General features: G+C 37.4%; 1 long non-coding RNA gene across 2 annotated transcripts; it reads left to right on the top strand.

Moving 5' to 3' along the window:
• Positions 1-5324: 5324 nt before the first annotated feature.
• On the top strand, positions 5325-17322 carry LOC121864412. Of its 2 annotated transcripts, XR_006088580.1 has the most exons (5): positions 5325-5488; positions 7921-8039; positions 10234-10393; positions 15712-15889; positions 15992-17322. It is a non-coding gene; the product is annotated as an uncharacterized LOC121864412 (long non-coding RNA). The 2 variants fall into 2 exon arrangements; XR_006088579.1 differs by having other exon boundaries at positions 5332-5488; positions 15712-17322.
• Positions 17323-19602: the final 2280 nt, after the last annotated feature.

The following is a 19602-nucleotide window of genomic DNA, read 5'->3' as shown; positions in this document are numbered from 1 at the left end:
GACTTAATGTTTGCCGGAAGGATAGTAATCCAACGAAAAATTCCATAATCACAGCCCGTTTCATCGTCCTTAGATAATCATAATTTTGTCTAATGTAAAATTGTGATTATTATCCATTCATAACCTTCATGTCCATAAACCTAATAGGCAGGGACGGTTTTTCGTTATACACATGAGTAAAAACCCCAACAAAACCAGACCTAAACCTACTGTGTGTGTTGGTATACGTTCTCGAGTTTTTGGTAAGGTTTAATGTTAGATTTTCTTAATGTTTCTGAATGTAAAGTGTACTGATATGATATTGAATTTGATGTTGTTGCTAGGGGTAGCGGCGAGTCAGACGTATTAACCCATAACAATTTTAATAGCTCTGTGTGCCAATTGTAATAGATGACATAACACTAACCATACCTAACCAAACCAAAGTTTTAATCATACCTTAATTTAAATTCCTGGCGGATGGTGAATCAAGTCCTGGTGTAGTTAACTGTGGTGAATACTCTTGTAGTTCCCACATGTTTTAATTGACTTCACTTCAAAAAGGACACTTGGAAAATTCACTACGGTACCTCGTCGTACTTTTAATGTTCACTAGGAAAAGGGATTCTACGCGTGAAATTTTCTTTAACCTTCAATTAGGTTCACTACATCCGTTAACACTATTTATTTCCATTAATCCAATCAAGTTATGGGCCCATAACACTTCACTTGGCATCAGTGACAAATATCCTCTAATCTCATACGAGTCACATCACCTTTTAACCAATATTTCCCATATATTAACACAACACTTCACGTTACGAGTCCTCCAGCACTTCACAACACCGAACACTTCCACTTATATCAGTATATAACACCGAAAGAGTATCAAGTTTTTAAGGCAATTGTCAAAAATGAAGGAATAATGGACACGTCCACCTTGACTATGTACTGGACACGACTAGCGAGTGATGTGGCTGTCAGCTGCCCCATACTGTACATGTTGCCATATCGCCAAAATTTATTTATTTTTAATTCTCTATCGTATAAATCGTTGTTGATGTTAGAATAATGACGTATGTCAACTATATTCTAATTTATCTTATTACTCTAAAATAAAACCTTGGTGAGCTTTATTGGAAGTAATAAAGAAATAAACAAGCGAACTATCAAACAAGCACTGGAACGACTCTTTACGGTACAACAATTCAATAATTATCTTATCACTCATATATTACCGTTACTATGCGAGATTTAAATTACTTTGTAGCAGATTTTAACGAAGACAAAAACAAATAAATAAAATACAATCAACACGAAAATGATCATAAACGCGTAAGTCAAGATAGAACATAAGAACTTTTATAAGAATGGAGGAAACTTTGCAGTGGGCCTATTGGCCCATACTGGGCAGTCCCGTTTACACTCAACCCCTATTGCTCATATAAGCATCCAACCTCTGTTTTAGTATTCAGCGTATTCGAGTTAATGATGATATTTGGTAACTTGTTCCATTCATCCACTACTACTCTGTTCCAAACCAGTGTTTACCTATTCACTCCTAAATCTAAATTTGTCTAATTTAAAACCATTGTTACGAGTTCGCTCCTGGTTGGATAGTTTGAGTTGTTACGCAGCATCTGTGGTCATAATCTTGGGTGCATTACCAACTAAGTCTGTTGCACGATGGTCTCCACAAGGGAGGGTCTCTGGAACACCTCTCTATACATTTTCTTGCTTATAGAGGGTGGTTGTATTACGATAAGGTTCTAAACTTATCGTTCAACTCTTGCACGTTATTAGTACGGCAGTTTCCATCTAATGTTGCCTCGCATAAACGTTCCAGACATCTGAGGGGCATGCTGGGGGCATATGAAGCAATGTGATGCCCTGTATTAATTCTTAAGCTGGATGGTTCTGCTTTGCCACTGTAACATAGGTTGTATCGAAGTAAGTAAGCAGCTCGGCAGTCTTGTTCGTGAGGTGACTCACGCCATCAGATACCAAGACTGCGGGCAGGTAGGCACCCGAGTCCACAGGCAAAACATGCTATAATTAGCGCAACTCCATGGTTGAGTGGTAATGGTGTAATAGGCCAAGCTGCTGGATCTAACTCCAGGTACTCTGTGTTAGGTGGTAAAGCAGCCCTTGCTCTGTACTTCAAAGTCTGTCACAACAGTCCGCACCTGCAGGTTAAGTCCCAACTCAGTGCAGTGGTCGACGATGGCATCAAACAGCTCTGAGTACACTGCTCGTGTCTTGTTCTGCATCAGAGCATAGACACACGAAACATAGGTTGTGCTGAATGGGACTCGAAGTACGTACACCTGTGTAAACTGAGTTGGTGCCGTCTTGAAAGTGCCATCCATGAAGATGGTCTCTGCAGCTGCCAGCCGATGAAGGCTTTCTTTTGTAGCAAAGGCGATAATGAGACTGTTAGCTTCTGGGCCACTGTCGTAAAGGAGGAACTGCTCTGGGCTGGATCCAAGGGTCTTTTTCCATTCATCCGGTAAGGTGAAGTCCCGAAGACTCTAGAGGCACGGGAGGAGTACGCCAATGGTACCGTGGAGAGTGCTTGGTGTTCTCCTCAGAAGGAAAACGCCTCTGTACAGCCTTGTTTTGTTGGGTAACTGCCTGGGCAACGATATTGCCTGGCTTGTCCAAGGAGGAGGCAGCCTGGTGCCGCATCTGGTTGCGACACTTGTAGTACTGTACATTGGTCTCGTCAGCAGCATGATTGTGGCCGGCCTGGCTCTGGGTTATCAATTCAGTGTAGTGCTAAGACTGCCTTTGCTATAGGTGGAGGGAGGAGAGGCAGTCCACACCATATATAAAAATAACAATACATCACGGAGCGGGGGTCAACTACTAAGCCACGCCAACCCCCGCTATTTAAGACCTGACCTCGTGGTCATCTCTCTCTTAATACCTCCACCAACCAGCCAGTAACACCTTCTCCTCCTCCGCCTGGCTGGTGGTCCTCGCTCCGGCCGGCGAGCATGGCGACCCACAGGCTGGTCCTCCTCTGAGCATCCTCACCAACCAGCTCTCTCTACATCACGCTTGTAACCATGCTGCCTTCCCAGCACCAAGCTGCACTGTACATCCAATACAACATGTATACAGAGAGCACATTGTGAGTTTCCTTTCTCCACCCCATCCTGAGTGTGAACCAAACATCTCATACCCCACAGGGCTTTTTATGTTAGGGGAGTCCCTCCATGATCCTCGTGTCACTAGAAGGATGATCCCCATCTTTTTTTTTCTATTTTTATTGTGGGTTTTTCTGATCTTTCTACAACATGGACCTCCCGTCTTATATAGAACTTCAGTTTTAATTTTGGTAATATTGGTTATTTTTGTTATTTCACCTTTATTTCTGTATATATTTCTATTTTGCTTCATTTATTTAGTTTTAATTAATATTTACTAATTACAAGTTAAAATAAATAAAAATTTGCCAATTGTTCACTCAATTATTTATATAAATTGTATAAGCATTTAATATTTAAGAGAGAGTCACTTTGGTAAGGGAAACTATGTCATGTCCTGTAAGTTTATTTTACTCTCTCCTCTTGGTCACAGATCGTCTTGTTACTTCACACTCTAGTGCCTCTTGAGTTATTCTAAAGGTATAAACTATATTTACTGTGTTATTACCGTACATATGGTGGTCCTGTACATCAGTTGTAATATTAATGAAGGACATCTGTACTGCTGTACTGTACATCAGTTGTATTGTGGCACATTAATGAGGGACATCTCTGTACTGTAATGTTCTGTACTGTACATCAGTTGTTACATTAATGAGGGACATCTGTACTGTACAGTTCTGTACTAATATTTTTCTGTACTGTACTGTTCTGTACTGAACTGTACTATACATCAGTTGTAACAATAAAGAGGGGACATCTGTACTGTATTGTGTACTGTACTAACTCTACTGTTCTGTACTGAACTGTACTGTACTGTACATCAGTTGTAACATTAATGAGGAACATCTGTACTGTACCGTACTGTACTGTACATCAATTGTAACATTAATGAGGGACATCTGTACTGTACTGAACTGTACTGTACATCAGTTGTAACATTAATGAGGGACATCTGTACTGTACTGAACTGTACTGTACATCAGTTGTAACATTAATGAGGGACATCTGTACTGTACTGAACTGTACTGTACATCAGTTGTAACATTAATGAGGGACATCTGTACTGTACTGTTCTGTACTGAACTGTACATCTGTACATCAATTGTATTAATGAGGACATCTGTACTGTACAGTTCTGTACTGTATTTTTCTGTGTACTTACTGTTCTGTACTGAACTGTCAGTTGTAACAATAAAGAGGGACATCTGTGTACTGTATTGTACTACGTACTAACTCTACTGTTACTGTACTGAACTGTACTGTACATCAGTTGTAACATTAATGAGGGACATCTGTACTGTACTGAACTGTACTGTACATCAGTTGTAACATTAATGAGGGACATCTGTACTGTACTGTTCTGTACTGAACTGTACATCTGTACATCAGTTGTAACATTAATGAGGGACATCTGTACTGTACAGTTCTGTACTGTATTTTTCTGTACTGTACTGTTCTGTACTGAACTGTACTATACATCAGTTGTAACAATAAAGAGGGACATCTGTACTGTATTGTACTGTACTAACTCTACTGTTCTGTACTGAACTGTACTGCACTGTACATCAGTTGTAACATTAATGAGGGACATCTGTACTGTAATGTTCTGTACTGTACATCAGTTGTTACATTAATGAGGGACATCTGTACTGTACAGTTCTGTACTGTATAATCTGTACTGTACTGTTCTGTACTGAACTGTACTATACATCAGTTGTAACCGATCGCCCAAGCGGCTTCACGAGCCGATCAGTGGTGAAGAGGATCAAGTAAATAAAACCTAACCCCACTCATTGTTTAGCACAATACGTGGGATTAATAAAAAATAATCGCGTAGTTTTACGTCCTAATTATGAAAATATCTACAGTTTTTTACAGACGAAGTATGAAAATTATCTAATAAATATTTGGGCGTTTGAATAAAGAGAGAAGCTAGTTCTTGTGGTATTTTCGGTGTTTGGTATGCGATGGTGTTTTCTTAAATGAATCATAACCTTTAATAAGTTAAGTAAGGTTTTGAAATTTTTGTTTGGTGACATTAATGTGTTTTAAATTTGTCAATCAAACCGCCATGTCCTCCTCCCTATAAGACGTGAGAATTGACATAGTGTTGAGGTAAACAAAATCTCATCGGGGAAGAGTATGAACACCACGTAGGAGCTTGATCCTCTGGCTACAGCTTTAATAATTGTTGTATTTATTGTTTATAGTTGAGACTTGTGTTATGTTTATACCATTACGAAAGATGAACAAATCTTCGCCAGAGAAATGGATGAAGAAATAATGAATGGCGGAAGGTGTTGTGTATGGCGGACACAAGTGAACAGTAATACTACACCGTCACTAACAAATTGGTAAGTAAAAAGTGAAGTGAAGTGACAGGTGCCGATTATGAGGGTTCTGTTGGGCTGTTTATGTTGATGGCCAGAAAGTTTTCTTGAAATGAGTCGTGTATCTTGTGTTGTATGTTTCGTTTGATGGCTATGACAGTTCCATCATGTAGTGGGTCTTGACTGTTTTTTTGGTAGACTGTGCAGTTAAATATTTTAATTTTTTTCCGAGTTTTTCTTACCATTCGAATTCAGGAGGAGAATATCTGGGTCTATGCTACGGTATGTGTTGTGTAGTTTGCTTTCTCTCTGTGGGATCCATGCTAAAACATTGTGTTGGATTATTTTAAGTTTGTTTATTATGAAGGCTGGTGCCTAGAGCTGGTTTGTGCCATTTTTTGCTGACCGGTGTTCCCCTGACACCCTCCTGTCAGTCAGCAGAACCAGGCAGATTTTTTTTATATGAGGACTGATCAACTCTCTCTCCTGTTGTCTTGTAATGAGTCATCCTTTATTAATTAGTGTTTCAATGTGTGTGTCTTCTAGGTTTATGTCTGTAGTATATGTGGATTTTATCCTGCCATGAGTCTTTCTGTTGAGACTATGGGGGAGCTGTAGTGGAGAACAATCGTAGACCAATTTCGTCTCCTTAGGTCTTCGTTCTCCGTGGTCTTTCTGGGTCAAGGTGGTGGTGCCATAGTTTCTGTTTGATTCTTTTTTTGGAGTGCTGAATTTGGCGGGGTGTTCTGTTTTTGTGGTGGTTTCGTCTTCGTCCGCCATCGTTACTTCCTCGCTTGTTGGGTCAGGATGTATGTCGGGAATAACCTGTTCTTGGGTTGATGTTACTTGATCTGCGGTGCTCTCTGGTTTGTATATACGGTAATGTTAAAAATTTTGGTAATAGGTACGTCGTTTGGGAATGCCATGTCTGGTAGGAAGTTGGCGGCGAACATTTCCCTTGCGGCCTTGGCAAAAGTTCCAGGTCTGGCTATATTCATGATGTGGGTGTGGATTATGGAAGTTATTATTTTTATGGGAAGATTATTTCCAAGTTGCGACAAAATAGGTTGCTTGGGGAGGGGGGTGATTTTTTCGAGGACCTTCGTCGTTTCTTGGGTTAATTTTGTCACACCTGAATATATTCTGTTTTGCTGTTATTTATTTGTTTGTGTTTTTTGGTGTGTACACACACACACATATACAATACAGGTAGAAATTACTGTCTCTAGAACGAATGGCTCCCTATCCCGGCCGCAAAAATGTCAGTAACTTTAGAACTTCCCTTAGATATTTTTGGATACATCCTGGGTATCATCCACGAATTGTCAGTTATTGTTTGGGGAATATTAATTAAATTACTCTAGTAATGGTACAATGTTTCTTATTAGGTTATTGTAGGAAAATGCCTGGTTTATATATAATTTTTTTATCACTGAGCCCGTATAAATGTGAGGAGAGACAGTTAATAGAGAATTGTGATGACTGTTAATGGTATCCACAACAATTAAAAGAGAATAGAATCAGTCTAAAAGATCATGTAAAACTAAAAATATGACACACATCATTTATTGGCTCTATATAGATATGAGAAGAAGAGAGATGTATTAATAACTAAACAAAAGACCGGCATAAATGTAATGTAATGTTAATAAAGATGCTTACTGTATTTATTTTAGGTAAAGGTGTAGACAATGGCTACCGCCAGAAATTGTTTGTCGATTTTCGTTATTTTTCCTATAATACTTATTGTTTTGATGATTTTAAGTATATTAAAAGAAACGACAATGTTCTATTATGATTTTAAGTATTTTTTAAGACTTTTTCGTATCCTACGATCATAAATCCCCTGTTAGTGGGCGGGGCATGAAGGATGAGGGAAATTATGGGGTAAAAACACGGCGAATACAGTACTGATGTTATGGCATTAAAAGTACGTGTCTAGGATCATTTGTAACGATAGAAATCTTTTTCTTGCCTTTAATGAGTCACGCGTGAAAATTTTCCTACTTCGTCATTGTTCGCTGTTGACAACCTGTATAAGTTCTGTACCATTAATCCTGATCCTTTAAATAAAATAGGTAAAGGTGTAGACAATGGCTACCACCAGAAGGAATTGTCGGAATTGGGTGAACTTTTTTCTACATATTAATACACCTTTACAAAATAGCCGTAACTTTGAAGTAAGCTAACCTCTATTTTACTTCAATATGTAAATTGAATGCCCAAACATTGCCCTCTGTTTATGTCACTTGGCTAAATTTTTCTCAACTTGTGAAGTCATTGACGTTCATTACTGGCCATAGTTAGAACCTCAGATGAAAGAATGGATAACATGAAGATTAGGCCCAGCTTATTCCTTCTGGATTACTATATTGAACACCCTAATGCTAACCTGACCTAACTTAACGTATCTTCACTTAGTTACTTTTAGTAAATATAATTTTTGTTTGTTACAGGAGATGTTACAACAAAACTTTGAAAAATTAAACTGTACCATAACAGCTGAAAATGACCAAGTGGAGCCTGGAACAAGAGGTGCCACCACCAACACTGCACCATCACCACCTATGCCAAGGTAAACTAAAGGGGGTATATATAAATTTTTCTACCCATTATGTAAACTCGCAACAAAAAGTATCGGTGCATACTGTAGTGTGAACAATTTGAGACCAGTGACGATAGGTATTGGGAAAGGCAAGTTGTTCCAGCCGTATGTTGGCAGCCCTGATTGTCAGCCATATGGCAACACCTAGTGGAGGGGGGGGGGGCTATGAGGATACACTTACCAACCTTCCCGACATATCACACTGTATGTGTATCTTTTCGGAACTCATCGATCTCACCCTGCACCGATGGGTGTGTATTCTGTGTGGGAGGTTATAGTAAGTGTGGAAGCAGTGGGTAGTGTATCAATAGTGCATCTGGCGACTCGGCCTATTTCAGTTTAAGTGCACACCACACAACCACCTCTGCTGTAAGTATACTTTATCCTCTTTGCCACTGATTATCAATTTGATTTCAACAGAGAATGTTTAGGAAAAATAATGGAAGCATAAAAAGGCAAAAATTATACAAGATAATGAACATCGCAGCTCAGCTGGGATGTGTTGTCTCTCCAGACTGACCCTTGGCACCTGTTGCTAAAGGTCAGTTGGTAGAGGCACACAACCCAACCCCCCTCCCCTGTGTGGGCAGAAGTATTTATTTGTTTATTTATATCCTTCAGATTGAGTTTTTATTTTTTGTTTATAAAGTGTCACAGAAGTGACTGGGGAGAATATAATTTACATTGCTGAGATTCTTTTAAGATAGTGATTAATTTGAATATAAACATTCTATTGTTTGCACTAGACAAATATTTAAGTAATCATTTAGTACATTAGTACATGTACAGTACAGCTGTGCCCTTAGTACAGTGTAGCGTGCCCAGAGAAACAGTAGATGCAAATTTTAAAATATGATGCGCCAGATTGACTCGCACAAAATAGGAAAGATTCGCTTTAAATTAAAACATTGTCCTTAATTGTGGGTGTCGCTTTAAGTCAATAATCTTAAATTGAATCGCTTTAAATCGACATTCTACTGTATAGGTAACTTGTATTATTACATCTTATTTATTTTGAAAGATAATAAACATCTTGTAAGAGCTGATGAGTCAGTTTTTTAACATGTAATATTAAATTGTTGTGCTTTATGAATTGCAAATATTTTCAAAGGCAACAAAGAATCAATAACATTAACACTTGTTTTTAACAGCATACACCACAAATCTGTAAAAAACATTAATTTTAATCAACAGAATTCAACATTAAACTGAAACGGACATCTCTCATAGGTGTGAATCCTCAGAGGCAACCGGAATGCCTTTATCACAAATTATATATCGTCATCTGGCCACCTGTCCATTAAATGACAGTCTCTCGAACCATTTCCCACCTCACTCATACGGGAAAATACTTAATAGTTGTAAAAAAAATCATCACTGTTGTGTTATTAGATTAACTGCAAAAAATAACAAGATGACTAACAATTTGGCCTAAATCAGCTAATAATCAAATATTAGAACATCTTGGCAGCAATGTGTCAACTTATGGTTATACAAAATACTACAGAATACAATTAAATTGGATGTTGAATAGGTGAAGAACTCCAATAATCAGTTCATAATTTTGCATTACTATACAAGATTGACCAACAGTAATTTCTCCGTTAGCTGGGATCTTTCAAACCCGGAAGTCTGATAGCTTTTAGATAAACTACTTTGGATTATTATAGTAAAGAAATGAAGTTTCTAACTTAATTAGAACTGCATTAATGGATTCCGGTAGTTCAGGCTCGAGGAAAACTTCACAAGCACCCAGAAACATTCTGGGGAAGTGGGCGAGTGTCTGTCTGTGCAGGATGTTTAGTTTAGACACTGAAACTTTTCCCAGTAACCGGAAAAGGTTCTGGGGAAAAGGAGTTTTTCCGGGTTTGAGAAAGTCGTCTCGTCGCCCAGAAATCTCTCATCCCCGGAAGTGCTCTGCACCAATTGTGTCGGCTAACGGGGATATCACTGTGTGCACGGTCGCATAGGCCTCCACACAGGCATAGAGCAGTACACTATAGAGCAGCCTTCACACATTTACACTGCCCCCTGCATCTTTTCTTGCTACGAATGTGGCAGAGTTTATTTCTTGTCTTTACCCAGAACCATCAACTCGTCCATTATGAATAGGTTATTTTGCCATTCTTTATTAACATACTGAAGAAAGAATCCCCATTTGCAGGTGACATGATGCAACATCTTCCCGAGGCAGTGGACCAGAAGGTATGACACTGTAGACACTGGGAAGAATACTTTCCTACCATCACCAAGTGGCATCATCAACATAACCAGCCAACTGAAGTTAACCAGAGATGGACACAAACTTCACCTGCTGCTGTATTGTAAGTCCATTGTTATTAATAGCTAAACTCTTAATTGAACATATCTGTACTCAAGGCCATAACTGGGTGTAAGACAGTACAGTAGGCCCTGTTCAGAGCTAAGAAGGTGGATGGATATTGACAAAGTTTTGCATAGAGATGGGTAGATATGGCGTAGGTATATGGAGCGGAGGGTGGAAACCAGTTAGGTCAAGAGATGCACAAGTCTAAATGTGGAAAGGAAGAGAGCCAGGGGTGGTCAAGTTTATCAACTTCCCCTGCCTAACCTAACCTACTAAAGTTAATGGATAGGGAAGACTGCTGGAGATATGATGGAAGATTACAGAGGGACCCACCAAATTCGCAGGGGTTAGGTTCTCAAAATGGCTGTGAATTGCCAAATCAGCGAATAACATTTGCGGACTGAGGGTGGGGGGGATACATTTTTACTTGTGTACAAAGAAATGTATATTCATTTTGTGTTGCCCTTAGGACAATTATTTCTTTTTACTGTATTGTATATATATGTGTGTAAACACACACACAAAACACATACATACAAATAAATAATACTGTAATGGGAAAATACTCTCACAAAAAATAACAAACAAATTTATTAAAAATGTGAGTCCACCCTCAAGTCCGTGCTTTATTATTAAGTCTGTGCTTTATTACTTTAATAATAAAGCACACACTTGAGGGTAGACTCACATTTTTAATAAATTTGTTTGTTATTTTTTGTGAGAGTATTTTCCCATTATTATTTATTTGTATGTGTTTTGTGTGTGTGTTTACACGCATATACCGTATATACTCGTGTATAGTTTGAGTTTTAAGACCAAATTTTTAGGCAATAAATTGGGGGTTGACCTTTTCATGGGTAATAGTTTCGTTAGGTTGAATCCGTGCATGATAGGAAGGGCTAGGAGCAACTTTTAGTTTTAGACATGAAATATATTTACCGGTTACTGCCAGTAAACAATGGAAACGTAAAATATGTACCAATTAGTAATGAACAGCTGTGGAGTGCCTTCAGCAGATGATGCTCACCACCTTACAATAGGCTAACCTACCTTACAGCGTGCGTTCAGTAGTCTATGTTGAAGTTGAACCTGATGACACCGTCATGAGTAAAAACTCGCACAATATTCATTGACTGTCCTTATGTTTTAGTCTTTACCACCATTGGTGAATAGAATTTGTTTTACATTTGTAAATATTATTTAAAACATATATGAACAGTAAATAAGTGTTGCTTTCATATTCATATGTAGAGAAATGACGATACGTTTTCACATGTACGCACTTACTGTTCATACGTTGGAGTTCCCAATCGTCTCTCCTTATTTCTTTACCATTAGTGGTAAGCTACTGCTAGTGTTCCATTTATCAACATTAAATAGCATTACTTAAAACATATATACAGGTAAATTTTCAGCCACCGGCTGCAACTCTATTAATAAACCGTTTATTATTATTATTATTATTTTATAATTTTTTTTTAATTAAGTTCACTACAGCTACAACCAGGGTCTTAATTTCTTCAGTTTCTTATGTAGAACCATCGCCACTCACGAAAACAATGCCGTCTTGTCTCCTCGTTTGTGTTTTAATATTCTACTTATTATTAATGAATTGCATTGTTCATTTCACATATATAAACATTAATTCAATGAAATACATATTCGGTAATAAACAATAATGGATCTTTCGTACATATTCTTAAGATAAATGTCTGTTTCCTTGAGTGCACACGTATACATTGGAAGTAAACACTGACAACAATGTCGTCTCTTATACTCTTGTGTGTTTTAATATTCTAAGTATTAATGAATTGTATTGTTCATTTTGCATATATAAAGATTAATTAAATCAAATACATATTCAGTAATAAACAATAAAGAATCTTTTGTATATATTCTTAAAAAGATAAATGACGCGGCATCCTTAAATGTGCACGTATATGTTAGCGTTCCCAATCCATCTCTTTTTTTTTTGCCATTACTGTACTTTCATTTTCTTTCGTTGTTCAAAAGATGTTACCGTAATCGCTTTTTGAATGGTTTTCAGTTAAAAAAAACTGTTGTATTACAATAATATTCTATCCTAGTTGACTTGAATAAATACTTGAATGGAAATACGAGATATTTTTTATGAAACTACCCGTGTTTCAGTGTAAAGTGCCGTAATAATAAATGGTAAACAATTTGCCTTCGGTGCTCGGTGTTTCTGGCACGCGAGCCTCAGTTTATAGGTTGCAGAGTGTTTTTAGTGAAGGTTTTCTGAAATGAGTTTTATATGCTATAAAATATGCCATTACCCTCAAAAACTTTAGTCGACCTATACACGAGGCATAGCATAAGTAAATGATTTCTTGGTCAAAAATTAAGGTCGACCTATACACGAGGTAGAATTATAGAAAAGTATATACAGTATATACAATACAGGTAGAAAGTACTGTCTCAAGAACGAATGGCTCCCTATCCCGTCCAGAAAATCTCGGCAACTTTAGAACTACCCTTGGATAGTCTTGGGTACATCCAGAGTGTCATCCGCATATAATCAAGGTCTGCGAACTAAAAATCCGTGAATTGACAGGGTATGTTGTACTGTGTGACAAAATAATTGTATCACATCAAAATACTTAAGATAAAAACAATCAAATATGTAAAACTTAAAGGTACATAACAGAGTTGTCAATTATTGTTTTGGGGAATATTAATTAAATTACTCTAGTAATGGTACAATGTTTCTTATTAAGTTATTGTAGGAAAATGCCTGGTTTTTATATATACAGTGGTCCCTTGGTTAAGGAACACAATTCGTTCCAGAAGGTTGTTCGTTAACCGAAACCATTGTTTCAATGGGTTTTTGGGTAATTGGTTCCAGCTCACCGAAAATTAATAAAATACACTTTCTTTGAGGTGTGTGTGTAGAAGGCTCCTGGTTGATGATGATGATGATGAGAATTAGAAGTAGGGGTGGAGGAGAAAGGAGAAGAGAAGGAAGTGGGGTGGAAGAGAAATCACCCCATGCTTCATGCCGCCATTTCATCCATAAAATTTTAAGTTCACTTGGTGTAATTCAAGATTACAGTATTTAATTTAAATCAACACTGCACTGCACTAAATATTATCAATATGTAAAATAAATTTCAGAATGACCAATAATTGTACTCTAAAAACGTAAAAATAGTCCAGTCTTATTACTAGACTTGTCTCATTCTTGCAGCAACACTAATTGGCTCAGTTTCTATTATTGTCCTTCTTGAAGACTGTGAGCGTGAGCCTCGAGTGTTAGTACAGTGATCCCTCGGTTAACGAGCGCCTCGGTTAACGAGATTTCGGTTAACGAGTTACCTTCCATAAGATTCTTAACTTCGGTTAACGAGCAATCCCTCGATTAACTAGTTTTTTACAAGCCGACCTCAACATGTTTTCGCTTGCATTTGGCGGTCCACCAGCTGTAGTATTAGTCCGCCAATACAGTAATCGGTTTTAGGGCTTAAATTCCATACTATTTAGGTAAATATCAAGAAGTTTATACAATTCAATAATTTTAAAAGTTTAATATTAATATTTTTTAGTCATTTTAACAATTATTGAACATAATTGAAGGTAAAGAAACTAGTTTCTGGCACGCCATCCAGCCTGTTAACACACAAACAGGCGTTAGTCTCTCTCTCTTTTCAGTGGAGGTAACATATTGCTTGAGACTCTCTTCAACTAAATGCTTTTTTTCTGTGTTTCCAAGCAAATTATTGGTCATTTTGAAATTTATTTTACATATTGACAATATATTATGCAGTGCAGTGTTGATTTAAAGAAAATAATCTTGAATTACACCAAGAGAACTAAAATTTTATGGGTGAAATGGCGCCATGGGGTGACTTCTCTTCCACCCCAATGCCTTCTCTTCTCCCTTCTCCTCCATCCCCATTCTAATTCCCATCATCATCATCCAGGAGCCTTCTACATACACACCTCAAAGTAAGTGTACTTTCTACATTTTTTGTTGAATTTAGGCAATTTTCTGTGAGCTGGAACCAATTACCCAAAAACCCATTGAAACAATGGTTTCGGTTAATGAGCAACATGCTGGAACGGATTGTGCTCGTTAACCGAGGGACCACTGTAGAGTTACTCCCACGTATTTGGGGTTTTGTTCTCATTGGGTTACAAGTATTACTTAAAGCTACACTTGTGATGTGCAACTCTTATATAAAATCCACAACATTTCTCAGTCTGTCTTCCCTAGGTACTTTTTAATGAGGCTGTCTGTTTATTTCTTATTGTTCTCTCATCACACGTTGTGTTAGTCAGCTGCAGCTGCCACATTATTACTGTGGGTATTGATGTAACTTTCTTGTTAGTGTTTTAGTGTATCGTAAAAGCATAAAATCACTAACACCTGCGATGAACTGATATTCCAGCCCTGGTGTGCCACAAGAAATATGAACATTAGCTATTGCTGAAACTCAACTAAAAATTAACCTAATGTGGATTGTAAATACAAAGTGTTTCTCAGTCATATTTTGTTTTCTTTTAAGTATATTAATAACATTTAGCTTCATTTTCAAAGCAGAATTTAATCATTAATCAGTTATGATACTTTGCAAATACTGCATGCCCTTCAAATTCGGGGGGCATTTTTATTTGTGTGCAAGGAAATGTATTTTCCCTGTATGTGTTTGCCCTTAGGACAATTATTTCTTTTACCTGTATTGTATATATGTGTGTCTACTCACACATATACAGCTCCTCCCCGACTTACGACCACTCTCACTTACGACCTGCCTCGGTCATACCAAAATTTTGTTAAATTACGTATTTTCGAGTCCCAACGTCAGTGATTGCGCTGTGTATTGACAAAATTTTCGTTTGTAATTCACTTTAAAATGGCTGGCAAGCTTAAAAGTAAGAGTTTTGTGGTGTTGAGAAGAAAAAGAGATGCCCATTTTAGATTTGCTATGTATTATTTAAGCATTTTCGACTTATGGCCATTTTGACTTACAACCTGGATTTGGGTCCCTAACCCTGTCGTCAGAAGGAGAGCAGCTGTATGCAATACAGGTAAAGAAAAGCTCCCTGTCCAGGCTGCGAAAATGCCAGCAAATTTAAAACTACCCTTAGACATGCTTGGGTACATCCAGTGTATCATCCGCAAGTAATTGAGGTCTGCAAATTTAAAAGGCATGATGTTTTATTTTTATTTTTTTACTTTGTTACACTTCAGTTAAATAAACTTTTATTGAAGTAATTTTGAAGAAAGCTGCTTTGTACATGTTTTAATTTTTACATAGTAACAGTGCAGTACTTTATCTTAAGTAATATTTTCAGGTTCTTTCTCCATCACTGCCTTAAGTGGACCTGAATTGAGCTGGACCTGATGTGAACTAGACTAAAGTGAGCTGGACCTCAGGTGAACTGGAACTAAAGTTAACTAAACCTGATGTTACTGCACCTGCAAGTAAAGTAGACCTAAAGGACTATCTGGTATTTATTTAATATTGTTCTGGTTGTAATATTAGGAAGGTTCTACCGGCATTCCCTAGTTTTTAAGAGTTCTGTTCCTGAAAAACCACCCCACCATCCCCTCCCCCCAGCTAGAAGGTGATAGGATATTTATGGTAAAGGTGTTTTTTGGCTTATAACTTGCATTGCTGGAATCCTTGCAAGATAGCAATTAAATTGAGTATAAACATCTCACAGTTTGCACTAGAGATAATTTTTTTTAGTCCTTTAGCCAAGTACATTTGAGTACAGAGTGAGTACAGTTATATGTTGCTGAAAATTATGGCTTTTTCACAGGGAAACGTCTGTATAACTATCCCCAGTAGTTAGGATATTATGTACTGTATTTTGGGTGTTTTTTATATAATTATTTATCGTTTTTATACGTTTAGTACATTTGCTGGAAGATTCGGACAGCTGGTCCCTCCTTTTAGTCTTGATCTTTGAGGGTTCACTGTAATTGTCCACAGGGGGTTAATATTTGAAGTTGCCAACACCTATTTATGACTGTATATTGAGTCTTATATAGGGAGAGAGAAAAAAACATTATACAGTAAAGCATTTTCTTTGGAAATTTATATTTGTTGAGTATTTTAACCTATAAAATTACCCACAATATTAACTGCTCAAAGTGGGCAGGGTGTTGAGGTAAAATGTGAGTTAAAATGATAAAGAGAACACCAAACAAACATGGATTAAGGGCAGGAAAACACAGGCTGCTTGCTTCTTCTATTGTCATCCAGGTCCAAGTGACTCACACTCATTACACAATTTCCCAATACAATTAGGTTATTTAACAGATAGGTAAGTGAACAGGGCACCATCTGATTACTCTAGAAGTGAAATGCAACGCCATCTAGAAAGCAGAGGTCACTTCACTACAGTACAATTGCGATACTAGTAAACTGTTCCATTGGCCTACTTGCCTCTGTGTGAAGAAATATTTCCGTATGTTCAATCTGCACGATCACTTGGCAAGCTTAAAGTCATGTCCTGTCGTGTTGGTGGTGCACCATTTATAGGGATGTTAGGTAGGAGGCAGGGTTCCGTTTCTGTGTACCGTAAGCCTCGAATAACGACGGTAATGTGTCCTCCAATATTGCAGTGTAAGGTGAATCGTTGTATCGTGAATCATTAATTACCATTAAAATAAAGCAATAATAATGAGATGCTTTCCCCGGTCTGACCTTTACATAACTTTTGTGTGGCTTTTTACCCTCTTCCCCAAAAACAATACAATTAATGAAAGTCACTATATTCTTTAAATAATGTTTATGAATGGTCCTTATACAATATAAATCAATATAATAAGATCACACAAGAGGAGATGGGACGCTATTGTTGTTGTCGTGTTTACACCTACAATGTCAGTTATCCGCCGGAAACAAAAAATAAGACCCTGGTTGTTGTTATAATAAAATTAATGTAAAAAAAAAATATTTGTTTTAATTAATGTTATTTAATGTACAGTAAAAGTAACCACTGATGTTAAAGAACAACAAAGAGTGAGAGTGGAACGGCAATGTATGCTGAACTTGCGCTCTCAAGGAAACCGCATAATTTATCTTACAAATATGTACAAAAGATTCATTATTGTTTATTACTGAATATGTATTTGATTGAATTAATGTTTGTATATGCGAAATGAACAATGCAATTCATTAATAATACATAGAATATTAAAACACGCAAGAGGAGACGAGACGGCATTGTTTTCGTTCATGTTTCCAACACCCGTGACGAATGACTATGGTTCTACTTCTACATAAGAAACTGAAGAAATATGACCCTGGTTGTTGCTGTAGTATAATTAATGTAAAAAAATGAATATGTATGTATTAGGTAATGTTATTTAATGTTAATAAATGGAACAATAGAAGTAGCTAACCATTAATGGCAAAGAAAAACTAAATAGATTGGGAATGCCATCGTATGTAAGTGTGCACATGTGAAAATATCGTCATTTCTCTAGTACATAAGAATATGAAAGCAACACTTACTACTGGTCATATATGTTTTAAATAATACTTACTAATGTAAAGCAAAAATTCTATTTGCAAATGGTGGTGAAGTCTAAAACATAAGGACAGCCAATGAATATTGTGCAAGGTTTTACTCAGATGATATCATCAATCAGGATCAACTGTGACTGAAGCTTTCCATAAAGATATCATAGCGGTTGCTGAAACTGAAGTTGCTGTTGAAGCTTCTTATGAAGCTGAATTTGATGGTTTAGGACTTTCAATAATAAAGCTGTTGAAAGAACCTTTCACAGCCACTTTCTTATTCTCATTACACATCTTTATGTTGAGGTCATATGTGCTTTTCACGTCCTTGTTAATTTTAATGCTTCGTTCTGTTCATGGATCCACTTCAGAAAATAATAATATGTTCATTGCTTGCTCCATATAATATCCACAGACCTCTCACCTTTTCATATCGTTTTAACACATCTAGTTTCTCGGATAAGGTTGTACTTGTACACTATCTTTTAGCTTTTGAACCAGCACGACCACCACTTGCTCTCTTGCTCATATTGAATAGGGACTCAAAAATGCTGTAAGAAACCTGAGAAAGTTTTTCTCCTGTTCCTGTTTAGATGCGTGAAAACAAAAGGACTGCCAAGCTCCGACTCTTGTTTACTGGTGATGCTCATTACCACTCATATAGCCCAGCAGCTTCCCTTACCCGGCAACTTCTTTGCGCAAGGCGCTCTTTTTTTTTTTTGTTTTTTTTTTTAATACATGTTGGGATTTGGTTATTACTGGTACTCCTTGACTTATGACCACCCGGACATACGACTGCCCCAGTCATACCAAAATTTATTCAAATTACGAATTTTCGAGTCCCGACGTTAGTGATTGCGCTGTGTACTGACCAATTTTTTGTTTGTAATTCCTTTTAAAATGGCTGGCAAGCCTAAAAGTAAGAGTTTTGTGGTGCTGAGAAGAAAAAGAGACACCCGTTTTAGATTTTCTATGCATTATTTTTGCATTCTCGACTTACGACCTGGATTTGGATCCCTAACCCCATCGTAAGTCGGAGACTGCCTATATTTACAGTACAGTCATGCGCCGGTTAACGTACGATCGCATATACGTCCGTCCGTCCCCCCGCCTCCCCAAAAAAACCCACTTCCGTGACGCCTGCTGGACCACCACTCCACGACCCCCTTACGGAGACACGATGATCCTTCCCATACTGGCCAGATATTATGTTTTAAAGGAATATCCTTCCTTAGGCTTTAGTAAGCATTTGCCTCCAGGTGTAATGTTATCCTACATCTATTGAGGATAAAATCTTTCACCTACAAATTGACAATAACACATTTGCTATAATCAGACATATCTAGTTGCCTCAACAATTGCAACCCCGGTTGCAATTGGGGTTGCAATTTCAAATTCTGTGTCATTTAAGGAATAACGAAGTCTCAGGTGCACTGCACTCTTAAGATTAAGAGAAAACGGACTCAGGCGTCCTGAAGCGAGAGAAAACGGACTCCTATGATGGGGGACACAAGCACTCACACATGCCACTCATACTGACAGACTTGACACTCACTTACTTGACAAGTTTTACCAACCATTAGTTGTGTACGTTATCTAGTGAATTTAGTCAATATTTTACAGTACACTGCAACACAGTGGTCCCTTGGTTAACAATGGAACAAACCTGTACTGTACATGTACTAAATGATTACGGTACTTAAATTGTTAT

This window comes from Homarus americanus, unplaced genomic scaffold (genome assembly GCF_018991925.1).
Source record: "Homarus americanus isolate GMGI-L3 unplaced genomic scaffold, GMGI_Hamer_2.0 scaffold27487, whole genome shotgun sequence".
Taxonomy (NCBI): domain Eukaryota; kingdom Metazoa; phylum Arthropoda; class Malacostraca; order Decapoda; family Nephropidae; genus Homarus; species Homarus americanus.
The sequence above is the reverse complement of the archived record's forward strand: the minus strand, read 5'-3'. Positions and strand labels throughout refer to the sequence as shown.